The sequence below is a fragment of the Triturus cristatus genome, chromosome 5_1, assembly GCF_964204655.1.
Source record: "Triturus cristatus chromosome 5_1, aTriCri1.1, whole genome shotgun sequence".
NCBI classification, from domain to species: Eukaryota; Metazoa; Chordata; class Amphibia; order Caudata; family Salamandridae; genus Triturus; species Triturus cristatus.
In genome coordinates, this window is record NC_140587.1 from 857,082,104 (window position 1) to 857,099,620 (window position 17,517).

The following is a 17,517-nucleotide window of genomic DNA, read 5'->3' on the forward strand; positions in this document are numbered from 1 at the left end:
CTTACCACGCCTACCCCTACGTCACCCCAACATTGGGGGTACGGCCCGTAGCCAGGCCTTAAGAGCGTAGGTACGGGTCTTACCACACCTACCCCTACGTCACCCCAACAATGGTGGTACGGCCCGTACCCACGTTCTGTAGTCCTGGGTACGGGCCATACCCCTACGGCACCCCAACAATGGTGGTACGGCCCATACCCACGCTCTTCAGGCCTGGGTACGGGCTGTACCACCATTGTTGGGGTGACGTAGGGGTACAGCCCGTACCCAGGCCTTCAAAGCATGGGTACGATCGCACCACGCGTACCCCTATGGCACCCCAACATTTGGGGTACGGCTTGTACCCAGGCCTGAAGAGCGTGGGTACGGGTCGTACCACGCCTACCCCTACGTCACCCCAACAATGGTGGTACGGCTCGTACCCACGTTCTGTAGGCCTGGGTATGGGCCGTACCCCTACATCACCCCAACATTGGGAGTATGGCCCGTACCCAGGCCTGAAGAGCGTGGGTACGGGCCGTACCACCATTGTTGTGGTGACGTAGGGGTAGGCGTGGTACGACCCATACCCACGCTCTTAAGGCCTGGGTACGGGTCGTACCCCTACGGCACCCCAACATTTGGGGTACGGCCCGTACCCAGGCCTGAAGAGCGTGTGGGCGGGTGGGTGGGTGTCATGCTACGATCCACATCAGTGGACAGAGACATTGGGGTGGGTGCCTATCACTCCCAGCAGTGCCCAGACATACGAGGGGTGGGTGCCTATCACTCCCAGCAGTGCCCAGACATATGAGGGGTGGGTGCCTATCACTGTCAGCAGTGCCCAGACATATGAGGGGTGGGTGCCTATCACTCCCAGCAGTGCCCAGACATATGAGAGGTGGGTGCCTATCACTCTCAGCAGTGCCCAGACATATGAGGGTTGGGTGCCTATCACTCCCAGCAGTGCCCAGACATGAGGGGTGGGTGCAGAGGACCCCCAGCAGTGCCCAGACATATGAGGGATGGGTGCAGAGGACCCCCAGCAGTGCCCAGACACATGAGGGGTGGGTGCAGAGGACTCCCAGCAGTGCCCAGACAAATGAGGGGTGGGTGCAGAGGCCTCCCAGCAGTGGACAGAGACATGGGGGTGTGTACATCATCCTCCCATTAGCAAAACTCCATGGGTGCATGAAGGCATCCACAATGTGCGACTATGTTGATAGTGCCTTGACAACACATCACTGACAGCAGTGTCCCACTCCCATGAGGATGGATGTCCTTCCCCCACTGCATTGTGGAAATGTGGATTTTCCTGATCAGTTATGTCCCCTATCTTGGACCCCAACGGTTCTATATGCATGTTACAAGTACATGTATGTTCCCTCCAGTTCCAGTTTCTAAGACGCAAACATATGTGTGTCTTCCGTCGACATGTTCTCTGTCAGATCCGCCATCAATGGGCTGGATATTCGATTCCTAAGTATGAAAGGCCACCGACTTTATATGGCTAAGTTACTCCATTTTTACAGTTCAGGCAAGTAGGCCCGATTCTGTCCTCAAAGCCTTTCCCTGCTCTCTGTCTTTGACAGCTTCAGCTTGAGCTCGCATCTGTATCCATGAACTTTGTCCTACTCCCTGTGCAGCTAACGGTGCCTGCCTCGGCCAGTTTTCGCATGCCTGCCAAGAAGCTGTATTTCACCTTCGAATTATCTATTTTGCTCTTCAGCCGATGCATTCCTGTCTAGTGATTTAGGTAAACATTTCCTTTAGCTCACAAGCAAGGACTCAGCCTTTCCGTCCTCCTGCAAGTGATTCATAGCCCTGCTGCCATGGAAAGTTTTCTGCCCCTCGCATCTCATATAGACACTTAGACGCTTGTACACGCACACACAGTTAGTATAGAATAGATTCTGTCCGAGAGTCCTTCCTTGTGGATAACATAGTTCTCCAAACATAGGATGGTAGATATGATTTGGGATTAGGTTGACTTGACCCCCCAGACTTCTCGTCTCCACATGTAGAGCTAAATGTCAAGTCCCCTTCACCCCCTAGTTGCACGTCAATTACACGTCATGCTGCTGCGCGCGCATCTATGCCAAGTATTATCTTATAGATCCACCTATGTCTGATAATGCAAACCAATCATGTTTCTTTTATTCCTTATTACGCCTAGTTTCGATTACGTACCTGTTTTGTCACTCTTCTTATCAAATGTTACGCCTTCTACATTCGTTTCATTGTAATGCACTTATTATAAAAATACATGTCTGTCAATAAATTATTGTACTTCACTTCCTGAACCCTCGTGGTGACGGAACCTGAAGGCCGCGACTCGAGTCGGCCATTTTGAATGGAATAAAGCCCATTTAGAAAACCTCTTATACCACGGATTCTGCCTCTTGTTATTTTGAGCTATTTTACTTTATTTAAGATCCCGTATGAAATTCAGTCCGGTATTTTATTTACCACATAATGGCGCCCGAATAGGGACACTTTCTCATCTCACGCGCCGGCGGTGCGTTGCAGGCCCGGTCTCCTGCCACAGCTGGACGGACCATAAACGCGTACCAGCAGGATTTCCTGTAAGCTCCCTCCGGTCAAGCGGGGGCGACTGAGGCTGCGATCAACCCAGACGAGGCGGTGAGAAGTGCGAAGTATCCCGACCAGAGCCTAGCTGAGAGAGCAAGATCCGAGGTATACTGAGGCCCACCAGGTTTTCCGAAATCCCGACGTCCAGAGGGTCCGCTGTCCGCAGTTATCGAGTCCTGTCCATTCTCTGAGGCCTTCCGTTTCAAGGAGCTACTCGGTGAGTACCATCGCCGGGGAGGCGTGTTGACGCGCACATAGGTTGTGCCGGTCAAGACGGATTTGGGTACACAAATCCGGTCTGCACTGTTTAGCAGTGTATATGTACTGTTTAGCAGTATATCAAGTATTCCGAAGTATCCAGTTATTGTCAAGAATTCAGCGTGGTGATTAGTTAGGCAGACTGTCATCATTGTCGATCATTGTTATAATGTTTAATGTTTAATGTTTAAAGTATTCAGAAAATGTCTTGCATATTGTGGTATGAATGACTGTTCATTGTTCACTGTTCATTTATTGTGTTTTTCATATTAAGAAAATTCAAGAGTAAGTATCAGATCAGTTGTAAATATGCCGCTCTTCTCGAAGTTAAGACAGATTACTACCAGAAAAGGGGTGCTTGAAGAAGCAGTTCCTATTCCTCCTAGGGACACTCCAGGGCATTTTATGTACCATAAACATGGCTTAGATGCCATATTGTTTCTTGATCTATGGGTAGATTATACCAAGGGATTACCGGAAAGTCAAAGGTGGCCCATAGCGGGAACCTGGGATGCAGAGTGCATCATGAAAGTGGAGGAAGAGTTATGGAAAAGAAAGGTCAGACAGTCACAGAAAGACGCTGTTGAGTTATGGCGTAAAGAATCTCATAGACGAACAGAAAAAGCACGTAGACAAGAAGAGAGGAGTAAAGAAAGTTCAAATAAAGTTCAAGAAAATCTATTAATTGAGGAAGGTATCCGAGTGAGATCAGAACAAGTAAATAGACAAAGAAATGCTCTTATGAATGGTATGTATCCCCTACTAGCCGAAGGATTACCTAAGGCTGCTCCAGAGATACCAAAAGACTTGCCACCCCCATTATTTCCAATTAAGGTACATCCAAAAGGGCATCCCAGAACCGCAGAAGATGTTTTTCTTTCCTCATATCTAGATGACGCAGCTCCCGAGTATGCTAACGCCACACCACATAGACCGTCTGGCGGAGGGGTTCAACGTCAGGATCAGGTATCTGTCCCCGTGCAACAGCAAGTTCCGACACAAGCGTCGGCAAGCACATCTGTTTCCGCATCTGTCTCCGCAGTCGACTCTACAGAGGTATCGACGCCCATAGTTGCTGTGTCACGTTCAACGAACCCATTCACACCCGACGCCCCAGATAGGGCCACGGGAGGTGCTAGCAGTACTTTTACACCACCTAGAATAAATAAACTTGTCTTTCAAGAGTCAGCACATTCACGTACACCTAAATTCGTAAGTGAACGTACGCTTAAGGAACTCCTTGTAAATTGTAGATATGACCCGGTGGTTGGTAAAGAGGACGAAATGGTCCTGGCATCATTACGTATCAGGCGAGCCGCAGAGTATTTAGCGAGGTTACCAGGGATGACTACGCATCTAGACAACATATATCATTTTGTTCAAACAGGACGAGATCCAGGATGTATTAACAGAGCTATGGAATTCCAGAAAGTAGAGATACAGGGGGAACTGTTACGTTTCCTCATAAACTGTGTAATCAGAAATCAAGATCGTCCAGGGGTAGACCCGAATGCAATGCTTACTCTTACAAGATGGAGTCAGAATATATCAGAAGGGAGACACGATAAGCAAAATTGTATAATAGCCATGTGCCGAAAAATACGTAAAGAAATAGAGCGTATTCATGAAGAAAGACTGGGAACAGACGAGTTTGAGCAAGATGAAGTGTCCGAATCAGGGAACTCCGCAAGACAGTCAGAGACCATAGCCTATGTAGGCAGAGGAAGATACTGTGAAAGTACTAGATGTTTTTCTGATCCCATACACTCTGTATGTCCAAATAATAGCAGAACGTATCCGACGCCTGTAATAAATCTGAAGTCTCCTGAACATTCGTTTCAAGCCGCAGATAAGATACTACGAGAACGAAGGGGTTACCACCTCCTCGATTCCATGGATGAGCAAGAATTAGCCAGATCAGCCGTTCACTGGATTGACAGTCCTGAAAAATACGGTGATGAGACCGTAGCACACACGTTTCTCAATCTCAGTACAGATGAACAACGCTTAGCTGGAATCTATATGATTCAGCAACTCCTCATATTATATAAGTGCCAACATGCTGACCCTGGTCCTTTACCTGATATATTAACGGAACTACTCACAAACAGATGGAGAGGTTCTAGTAACAAGCTAATTAAAGAGATATTAGTGTCACGTAAACAGTATGTCCTTTTTGTAAGTCCGGATTCTCTCTCGCTGCCCCACAGAGAAAGAACGCCGTACTATATGGATAGACAAAATCCTTTACGGGAAGTGCACCCAATAAAAGGCGAAGACAATGAGTTTCACCGTGTATTTGTTTACACACCCATATCAAAAATGGAATTATTAGAAATGAAGAAAGTAGTACCTAGTCACGACAAGGACCCAGCGGGTTTCCACCGAGAAATTAAAGACATGTTACTGATGGGAGAGTACACCTTTCCTGATATTATGACGATATTAAAGGTGCTTTTGCCTGCTGGCATTTATGAAAAACTGAAAGAAAAAGAGTGGGAAGTAGGAGACCAAAAGATAGACTGGACAGCATTAGCAGAGGAAGAAAGGGGCCGAACTGCAGGTTCGGGGCTCGGGGATAAAGTTAAACTGTTACCAGGTTTACTAGTACAGGTACTGCCACGTTTATTAACTACAAAAAAGGAAGATTGGGGTGCAATCACAGCCTGCAAACAAAAGCAAGATGAAGACACAAGCGATTATTATGCTCGATTTGAAAAATGTTTTGGTATAAATAGTGGTATAAAAGCAAGTAGTGATTCATATCCACATTTATTTGTGACAAAATTAGTGGAAAATGCATTGCCCCCAGTGAAGAATAGAATATTGAAATTCGAGAGTACCTGGCAAAGTAACACTCCGTCGCAAATGCTACAAATGTTACAGTATCATCACAATAGAATTAGGGATGAACAAGAACACGAGCATAGACGCATGAAGGATACAAAAATGAAAATGCTAGTTTCTCAGACAGTACCAGCAGATGGTCACAAAAAGGGTGTGACACATTCTGGTGATTCTGCAGTTCCTGTAAAAGGAACCTGCAATTACTGTAAACAACTAGGCCATTATGTACACGATTGTCCAGTCCTGAAACGTAATATAGCTACAGGTATTGCAAAGGAGAGACCACGATTAGTTAGACAAGATCAGAATGAACAAGGACCTATGCAGCATGGACAGTCCATGCCAGTTCAGCAACAGGCAATGCCAGCCTCACAGCAACCCATACAGTTTGTGCCAGCTGCACCACCGTTGCCTGCTACTGCCACACAAACAACGACACGACAAATGTATCAGACTGCACAGTATGAATACCCTGAATATCAGCATTACGCATGAACCAGCCTAGAGAGGGAAGTTGACTTACCGCTCATCGAGATTCCTGTAGATCAAGAAGGACCTTATGTACATAGTGAATTATTAGGTCAAGATAGAAAATTCTTACTCGATACAGGGGCAAGTCGAACAACTATAAAACGAAGTGAAGTTCCAGGGGCACCCCTCTCAGGCTCTCAAAATGTTTCCCTTGGTTTTTCGGGAAAACCTATTGTTAATGAAGTATCACAGCCTCTACCACTTACGATAGGACCTTTGACACGAACTACAGACTTATTACTTACTAAATCATGCCCAGAAAATCTGTTAGGAATTAAAACTCTGAAAGCACTAGGAGCCATAATATGTTGTTCTCCGGAAGGAGTAAGGTTGTTTTTGCGTGATTTTAAAGGTCACTATGTGTCTAGAGACATGGATCCCCGACTACAGACTTTACCAGTACATCTATGGGCACAAGGTCCTACGGATGTTGGCTGCATGAACATTACACCCTATCGAGTTACATTGAAAGCAGGAGTGGTACTACCACGAATGCGACAATACAAGTTACCGCATGATGCTGTAGTGGCTTTGCTGAAAATCATTGATGAGCTGATTGCCCAGGGAGTAGTTGTAGAAACAGACTCCAATGTATGTAATTCACCGATAATTCCGATTCTTAAACGAACTGACCCTACTGCCCCACCAGTATACCGATTGGTTATTGATTTGCGTGAACTAAACAAGTGTATTGTACCACAATTCCCTGTGGTCCCTGATATATCATCATTGTTGACAGCAATTGATTCCGAAGCAACATTTTTTACTGTAATTGATCTCAAGAATGCTTTTTTCAGCGTCCCAATAGATCCGGAAAGCCAATACTTGTTCGGATTCAGTTTAAATGGGCGCAGCTTTAAATTCTCACGCGCTCCCCAAGGATTCACAGAAAGCCCCAGCATCTACAGCCAAGCATTGAAACGAGAACTTGACAGTATCCACATGCCAGTCAATACTGCACTGCTTCAATATGTCGATGATCTGCTGATCACCGCGAGAAGCGAGTCAGAATGTGAAAAAGCTTCTCTGACAGTTTTACATTTCCTAGCCGACAAGGGGCACAAGGTGTCCCCTTCTAAGCTGCAATTCTGTGTTCAGCGAGTTATTTATCTTGGTCCCTCGCTGTCCAAGGAGGGAAGGCAGCTTACACCAGATCGCATCCAGTTAATTGCTAACATGTCAATACCCCAGACACAGAAGGAGGTGCGGGCTTTCATAGGCCTCACTTCATATTGTAGGCAGTGGATCCCTCAGTACGCATTTCTAGCAAAACCACTCATTCAGTTAACCACACAGGAGGCAGCCACATCGACTGTTCTCCCTTGGACTCAGGAACATACACAAGCTTTTGAAAGCCTAAAGAAAGCTTTATGTCAAGCACCTGTTTTAGCAACACCATGTTATAGCAAACATTTTACACTCTTTGTTACAGAACGCGAAGGTACTGCCTTGTCAGTACTCACTCAGGATCAAGCAGGATCACGCAAGCCATGTGCTTATTTTTCCAGTACATTAGATCCCGTAGCTCAGGCTTTGCCTGCATGCCTGAAATCAGTGGCAGCGACAGCTTTAGCAATCAGACAAAGCGATGCCATAGTATTAGGACACCCATTGACAGTTCAAGTACCACATGCAGTAGAGGTTCTTGTGAACCGAACACAAACACAACACTTGACCATAGCAAGACTTACCGGTTATGAACTGACATTGTTTCAACCACACATAGAGATCCGACGGTGTAATACATTGAATCCTGCTACACTATTACCTGTAATTGGAACAGACCCACTAGCTCATGATTGTGTTGAAATTATTGAAATAAAGACGAAACCTAGACAAGACTTGACAGACGTTCCATTGTTAGATCCAGACCTGACGTTGTATGTAGACGGATCGTGCATGAGAACAAGTACAGGAGATTTAGTGGCCGCGTATGCAGTCACAACAGACACTGAAGTTATTGAGACACATTGTAGAGATACTTTGTCAGCCCAAGCAGCAGAACTTATTGCTCTAACGCAAGCCTGTATTCAAGCCACAAATAAGAAAGTTAATGTATACACTGACTCACGTTATGCATTCGGAGTTGTACACGACTTCGGCGTGCTGTGGCGAGAGAGAGGTTATCTAACGTCCCATGGTGCCCACATTCAGCACGGACCCCTCATTCATGCCTTGTTAGACGCAATACATCTACCCACTGCTATATCGATTATGAAATGTAAAGCACACACGAAGGTTACTGATACCATTTCTCAAGGCAATGATTTAGCTGACAGAACAGCTAAACAGACTGCTCAGAATCGCACATTAGACATGACAAAGCCAATAGTTCAGACACCAACACAGTGTATGACAATTAAGGATCCCGCACTTGACGTAATTGACATACAGACACATGCCACAGCAGAAGAAATAAAGAAGTGGACTGAACTAGGAGGGATCCAGACAGATCAAGGATGGATGACGAAGGAGAAATCTGTATGGTTTCTCCCTGATTCCATGGTTCAAGCCATTATAGCTACAGTTCACAGTCCAGCACATTTAGGAGAGAAGGCTATGCTAGACAGCATTCAGCACATTTGGTTCAATAAACATTTACGAGCAGCAGCTAAACAAAAAGTTCGTACCTGTATGATATGTTGTCAGTTTAATCCAGGAAAGAGTGTTCCCGTAGAGCAGGGTGGATTTCAGCCTCCTGACCATCCTTTTGAAGTCCTCCAGATGGATTATATTCAGATGGAACGTTGTCGAGGATTCAAATATGTCCTCGTAGTTGTCTGCGCTCTCTCCCGTTGGACAGAGGCGTATCCCGTATCAGATTACACTGCCCCGACTACTGCCAAGCAGCTAGTTCGAGAATTCTTCCCACGGTACGGTTTACCACGTGTTGTATATTCAGATACCGGTCAGCCTTTCTCATCCGAATTAATGAAACATGTCTCACTTTTGTTGGGATATCAGTGGAAATTCCACTGTGTCCGACACCCCGAGGCAGCAGGTCTCGTGGAACGACATAATCAACTTTTAAAAATCAGATTGTCTAAAATATGTCAGGAAAAAGGTGTGGACTGGATAGTAGCCTTACCAGTTGCGCTATTCTACATGAGAATGGTAGCACACTCTCGAACAGGGCTATCCCCTTATGAAGTGATCTTTGGTAGACCACCGAATATGTGGGGGACGCCTATACCCCGTAAAATAACTGATGTTGACTGTAATATGCTGACAGATTACCTGGCTTCCTTGATGTCTGCACTACAATCTTGTCGTTCACAGGTAGTCGCAGCTTTTCCCGACAACACCGAGGTGAAACCTCATGATGTAATTCCCGGTGATTATGTTCTCATCAGAAATTTTGATCGGAAAACCCAACTGGAGCCAAGGTGGAGGCTTCCTAAGTTGGTCCTGCTAACGACCAGAACAGCTGTGAAGATCGAAGGGAGGAAAGGCTGGGTGCATTCCAGCCATATCAAAAAATTTCATGGACTTCCTCCTGACACAGACAGTACTGCCCGTGTGTCTTCCCCCATTGACTCAAAGCTAACCTTGGCTGAGGCCAGTAGCACCGAACTCTATAAACAGAAACTCAGGTCCAGATCTAAACTGTCGGACGATTTGATTGTTTAAGTCCTCTCCAAGGTGAAGCGGTTGAATCTGTCCCGACATGTATCCCTTAGGTCTGAATCATGTAGAGTCCAGAATCATAATGAAACGACATGCTTATTGTAAATCACTGCGTAGCCACTGTATTGTGACTTTATTAATTTTGTTTTCCTTGAGTTTTTTAATAGTTACTGCAAGTATATTGTTGCATATGTATTATCCTGTTTCTAAACGTACTTTCAATATAACTGATGAACATTCTTTTAGTGACCTACCGCCACATGAGTTGTCCTATAGACTTGCGCTGCGCAATAACACATTCATTAGTATGTTACATCATTCCCATCAGACTAGTAATGCCACCAATTGTTGGGTGTGTGGCCGACTCCCTCCCTATCAGAATACCAAAGGAGTTCTGCCTTTCTTTCCACATCCATTCACACACAATGGCTCCTGTGGAGCATGGTTTAGTTTATTAAATTCCATAGACCCAGACACAGCAGTTTATCAACAACACTGGATATGGGGAAATCTGAATATAGTTTTATTCAAAGTCTGTCACCCCAATAAGGAGGGTCACTCCAGTAGAACAGGAACTGATTTAGAAAATGAAGTGTATAAATTAGGTAATTTTACGCCTAATCTTATGATTCTGAATGTCAAATCCGAAGTTGAACTAATTCTGCCCACTATGTCAGTATTTCCAGTTAAGGGTGAATTATGTGTGAGAAAAGTTGGTTCCATACATATGGGCCATAGCCAATGCGTTACTACAATAGAATATAGTGATCAAGGTAAATTTTCATTTAGAGCTTCTCACCATTCTTACTTTATATGTGGTCAGACGGCATATATGCGTCTGCCTCTAGATTGGGATGGTACCTGTTACATAGCATTCCTTTTGCCACCTGTTTTCCTAGCTCCCCCTGATTATTATCGAAATGTTCATTTAGTACATAAAAGAGAGCGGAGAGATCTCCCAGTTGTCGATTATACTGAGACAGCATGGGACAAGTATGTAGATTTCAATAAAGGTATCTTTCCCTATATAGGTACCATATCAAATAGTAAGCTGATACGCAGACTCACCAAGACTCTTGAAGCTGTAGTAAACGAGACTATAGCCGCCCTAGGCAATCTGACAGAGGAACAATCAGTGATGAGAATTGTTGTTCTCCAGAATCGTCTTGTCCTTGACGTCATCCTGGCCGATAGGGGCGGAGCTTGCAGGGTCATCGGATCCAGCTGCTGCATATTCATACCAGAAAATTCGCCATCTGTATATAAAGCTATAACACGCCTTCATAAGATTGTAAGCCAGATACACGAAAATCCAGGCACTTGGACGTGGTCCGGGTGGTTTTGGAGTGTGATATCAGCCTGGGGATGGAGAGTTCTATCCTTCCTAGGTATTGGCCTTCTTATGCTCTTCAGTTGTTGTTTATGCCTACAATGTGGACCAGTGATTTGTGGTCTGTGTGCCACATCATGCATTCCATATCACAGTTCTCGTTCAAAATACCGGAAGAAGAAGGAAGAAGAAATGATGCTCCATGAGCAAATCGATGGAATAATGAAGATTGATGTCTCTTGAAGGGCAAGAAGGGGACAAGGAGGGAATGTGGAAATGTGGATTTTCCTGATCAGTTATGTCCCCTATCTTGGACCCCAACGGTTCTATATGCATGTTACAAGTACATGTATGTTCCCTCCAGTTCCAGTTTCTAAGACGCAAACATATGTGTGTCTTCCGTCGACATGTTCTCTGTCAGATCCGCCATCAATGGGCTGGATATTCGATTCCTAAGTATGAAAGGCCACCGACTTTATATGGCTAAGTTACTCCATTTTTACAGTTCAGGCAAGTAGGCCCGATTCTGTCCTCAAAGCCTTTCCCTGCTCTCTGTCTTTGACAGCTTCAGCTTGAGCTCGCATCTGTATCCATGAACTTTGTCCTACTCCCTGTGCAGCTAACGGTGCCTGCCTCGGCCAGTTTTCGCATGCCTGCCAAGAAGCTGTATTTCACCTTCGAATTATCTATTTTGCTCTTCAGCCGATGCATTCCTGTCTAGTGATTTAGGTAAACATTTCCTTTAGCTCACAAGCAAGGACTCAGCCTTTCCGTCCTCCTGCAAGTGATTCATAGCCCTGCTGCCATGGAAAGTTTTCTGCCCCTCGCATCTCATATAGACACTTAGACGCTTGTACACGCACACACAGTTAGTATAGAATAGATTCTGTCCGAGAGTCCTTCCTTGTGGATAACATAGTTCTCCAAACATAGGATGGTAGATATGATTTGGGATTAGGTTGACTTGACCCCCCAGACTTCTCGTCTCCACATGTAGAGCTAAATGTCAAGTCCCCTTCACCCCCTAGTTGCACGTCAATTACACGTCATGCTGCTGCGCGCGCATCTATGCCAAGTATTATCTTATAGATCCACCTATGTCTGATAATGCAAACCAATCATGTTTCTTTTATTCCTTATTACGCCTAGTTTCGATTACGTACCTGTTTTGTCACTCTTCTTATCAAATGTTACGCCTTCTACATTCGTTTCATTGTAATGCACTTATTATAAAAATACATGTCTGTCAATAAATTATTGTACTTCACTTCCTGAACCCTCGTGGTGACGGAACCTGAAGGCCGCGACTCGAGTCGGCCATTTTGAATGGAATAAAGCCCATTTAGAAAACCTCTTATACCACGGATTCTGCCTCTTGTTATTTTGAGCTATTTTACTTTATTTAAGATCCCGTATGAAATTCAGTCCGGTATTTTATTTACCACAGCATGACACACCACATGTGGGTGTGATGACAAATTACACATGCATACCCACCCCTGGCGGTGGCAGCACAATACACACACTGAGATCATGCAACAAGAATGTATCCTCATGTTAAACCCCACTCAACTAAGAGAGCCTAAGGGAACACACACGGTCACCCACATTCCAGGACTGATAGGAATGTACAGGTGCTGGGGCTGCCAACAAGTTGTTGCCTCCCATGGAGGGAAAAGGGTGGAGTACCCACAGATACAATGCCCACAATTGTCAGTCAGGTGCCCAAATACCCTGCAGAACAAGTAACACATGTGTGCTAGGCTGGGAGTACACACATGCATAGTGCGGAAAAGGGACCATGTCCACATTAAGCCATGGCAACATACTCCATACACAAGTACAGTGACTACCAAGGATGGCACAGACGATGCAGGCGGAAACATTGCTGAGCAGGCATGGGAAAAGTTGAAGGGATCCCTCACACAGCAAGGAAATGTAGACACAGGTCAGCACAACAATTGGGAAACACCCTGCAGGGAAGAAGTCAGGTGCCACAGAGGAAGGAACACTCCTTGGGACAATGTCACCATACAGTAAGAGCTTACATGACCAAAGATTATTTGCAGAGACCTTCTGATGGCACGCAGATACCAGGCTCCTCCCCATGAGCAGCACACTACAACATTTCCCAGACACCTAACACATTATCACCACCCCAACTCAGGGAGCAACAGCACCAACAGCAATACCAGAAAAGCATTTGTGTGCAAATGAAAAACAAAATGCTTTATTCAACATAAAAAAAGATTGGATTTGAAATGTACACTATATACAAGGCCTATAGGCCAGTCCATATGCGAATTCCAGGGGGGGGGGGGACATTGGGACGCGTCTCCCCTAGCTTGCCTGCATAGTTCAGAGTTCCTTTTCATCCACAGGGGGGGGCATCATGTGGGGCGGAAGGACCAGGCACCGCAGGGACAGGAGGGGAAAGGGTAGGTGTTGTGGGAGCAGGGATGGACGACTCCACCACAGGGGGTGGGGCAGCGCCAAAGGTGGTGGTTAGGATGGCGCTGCACACGGTTGCAAGGTCTCCCAGCGTCTCCCCTGCACCCGAAGGAAACACAGGCCCCAAGGAGGGGGGGGTCGGAGGGATGGGTTGCAGTGCTACTGGGGGAGGGTGTGGACGGGGGCGACTCAACTCCCCTGCCTGGGGACTTCCTCGATCGCTTGCGGGGTGGTGTCACACTGGGGCTGAGGGACTGACTGGCCATGAAGGACTCTTTGTCCGACTGTTGGGCAGGGGAGCTAAGGGGAGTGGTTTTGGAGGAAGTGGGTCGTGAGGACTGCGGACTCCCACAGTGGCTGCGTGGCTGCCGTTTGCCCCCCGACCCAGTGGGTGTGCCTACTTCCCCCTGTGTGTGCGTGACTGGAGGTGTGCGCTTGGCCTTCCCTGTTGGTGTGCTGCCTGTGTCTGGTAGGGTGCGTGCATGGGGATGTCTGGGTGTGCTTGGGACAGGCATGGGAGTGGGAAGTGTGGATGGTGCAGGGGTAGGGGGGGACGGAGCGCTGCAGGAGACCCACTGCTGCCGTCAGTGACGAGTCCATGGACCTCAGCAACATCCGTTGGTCAGACATCGCTGCTGACATGCCCTCCATGTACGACACCATCTGTGTCAGCAGTCTGGTGTGGCCATGGAGGACATTAAGCAGCGATGTCTGACCAACCTACAACTGCCACAGGATGACCACAGACTCGGCATTGACGGCAGCAGGGGAGACAGGGGCAGGGGGTGCGGTGCCTGGCACGAAGGAGACATGTGGTCGCCTAGCACGGACAGAAGGGACCCGAGCAAGTGGGAGGGCGGTGATGGGAATGGAGGGGGAGGCGAGAGATGTACTGCTGCTTTCAGCTGTGGGAGCAGCCTACGCCCCCTCTGGGAGCTCAGCCTCAGACCCGTCAGCGTCATAGTCGGTGTTGGGACTGGACAGGTCCTCCGCCTGACTCCCCTCGCCCTCCATGCCACTTGCTGCGCCAGACTCCCCAGCACTGGTGGCACCGGTGCTGGATCCCTCCTCCACGTCCGTGCCGGTATCTCCCTCGGTGTCCCCCGACGATGCTGTGGGCAAGGTGAAGAGACAGGAAATAATCAGACACCTGTATACATGTGACACATGAGTCCAAACTACATAGGTCACAGTGCATAGCATGAAAAGCATCATGAGTAACATCTACAATACTACGCCCATATGTAGGCCCTGCACTACACAGTTGCTTGACCCACCATGCCACTTTGAAACAATGGAGAGCATGACACAACAGCAAAGAACTTGATATCGAATTATACAGAGAAGCTAGTGTCTGTGGACAGTCCAGCACAGCATCTGGACCACACACCGTTGCCAAAAAGTGGATGAGCAGGAACCATGTCTTTTAACTTTTGACACATGCTGCAAAGCACAAACATTAAACCCTGCACAACATGACTGGGTCAATACTTGTTGAGTGTCTGTTCCGACTATCATCACACACAGGCCAGACCTGGCAAGGAGACATAAGCTTTGGACATGTATGCCTTGCCTGCACAAACCCCCCCCTACCTGAGACAATGTGATTGAGACAGAGGAAGGACTTACACCTCTTAATCAGGGATCACAAAAATGGGCTCCATTAAATCCTAATTGCACTCTAACTACCCCTCGTGGGGCTGACCACACATATTATTGACAAACAACCATCATCAGATAGTTGTACACAGACACACAGGCACTGGCCAGTGTGAGGATGCACAAACCACATTGGGTCACCCTGTACAGTGTACACATGTAGCACACTTTACGTAAATACAAATGAGGCCAGGGTACAATGCCACAGAGGCCAACCTATGCTGAAGACACAGAGAATGTCCACAGTGTTGGATGACACACATGATTCCTAGGAAAAGGTGTCTCAGGGGATTGTAGTGGCCACACTGCTCCATGGTCCTGGATAGATCTGACTGCAACAGGAGCAACCGTCCCGCACTATGCATATCTCCCTCTCATGCACATCATGTCTGAGGCCACAACATCAGTCATGCATGCTGCAAGGCAGTTCATTTTAAGCCTCACACTCCTATGTTGAGACTCTGCATCAGTGCCAATAATCATGGACCCCCAAATGACTGAACTGGACAGGGCACAGGTAAGGTCCCAACACATGTCACAGACCACCCCCACACATGATGCTGCAAGCATTGGGCACTTGGATTAACTGCCAGCCAAGATTACCTTGTGCAAGAGTGACTACACACAGACCAGGGAACACATGTCAAGGAGGGGAAGGGAGGAAGAACAGGACCGGTTGACTTTGGGGAACAGGATATGCACTGCACATATAAACCCTGGCAGTGTAACCAGGCGACTGAGCACTTCCAAAAGCTGGTGACACACAACAAACACACATGTACCTACCCCCTTCCTGCCTCTGCTTCTCCTGTAACTGCCTATCCATGTCAGGGAAGACCACCGCCAGGACACGCTTCATTTGGTGGGTCAGGCACCGGCGCATGCCGTGTTTCCGTGGAGGTGAGTCCCCCAGCAGGACCCGGACGATCCTCCTGGTCCAGCACCGTATATCCTGCCAGCGTTTCCTCACCTGGGCCAGGCGTCGACCGCGACCCTCCACCGACCTCACGGCCCTGACGGCCCGCTTCCATATCTCCCCCTTGGCGTAGGCGGCTACCTGTGAGGATGACAAAGTGAGACAACATCAATACACCTGCTCCATGTCACAGAGACACACATTAGGACAATTGGGCTTGTTTGAACAGGGCATAGTATGCAGCCAACTCATTGCACCTTTGTCATAGGGACATTATCCTCTGGGGAAGGCCAAATGCACTACGTGGCATATAAAGTACACAGGTGGCATGAGGGATGCGACAGAATCTATGATCATGGCTCACACTGTGCATCACAAGCAACACCAGGATTATGGACAGCACCTCAAAGCAGTCACATGCCCCAAGCCACTGACGCAACCTCAGCGGAGTACACAGACACACACAGGCACCGGACAATCACCTGCCATTGGCAACTGCGGGTACAAATATCACTCTGCACATGTGCCACTTGACTGGGGGAGTCACAGGTGTGGGGCTAGCTCAGCACATCAGACACACAGCACGGCTCCCTGCTCACATCAGATGGACACTATCACCACAGGTACACTCAACTCACACACATCTGTGGGTACAGTCACCTGTCACACTGGGGGGACCACAGAATCACATCAGGACTATAGAAACAACATTCCCAAGAGGATTAGCCAGGCTGAATGTGGCATGCACCATGCAGTGATTGTCACAGTAAGCAGAATGCAAGTGAGGAGTGCAGATATGAACCACATCAGGCTCTGCATGGGAGATATAAGGCATTCCTCCCCCTGGGACCCACCATGAACAACATTGCATGTCTGTCACACCGGGACACAATGCCAGAAGTGACAGACACAAAAAAGGGGCACAGTCACAGCTAGTGGAGTCAGCACTCACCTGCTCCCCTGGTCTCCCATACAGGCAGGGGTACTGTGGGAGGATGACGTCCAGCAACGACTCATTCTCCTCTTGGGTGAAAGGCTGGGCCCTCTCCACAGACCTGGACATGGTGCCAGAGGAATCACAAGCAGCAGCAGTGGTGTGGAATGAAAGGTTGTGCAGGCAAGTGCTCTCTCATGGGTCCTGTCTGCCTTATATCTGCCTTGCTGGGCTGTTTCATTTACAGGAGTACAGAGTGATTGGTCAATCTCATTTGCATCCTATGTTTCCTCCAATCCCTTTAAACCTACCCCAGTGAGGGCCTTTGCATGGTTCAAAATTTGAGCATGATGTCAAGTCAACAACCACTTTGCAACATAGTATATTGTCTCC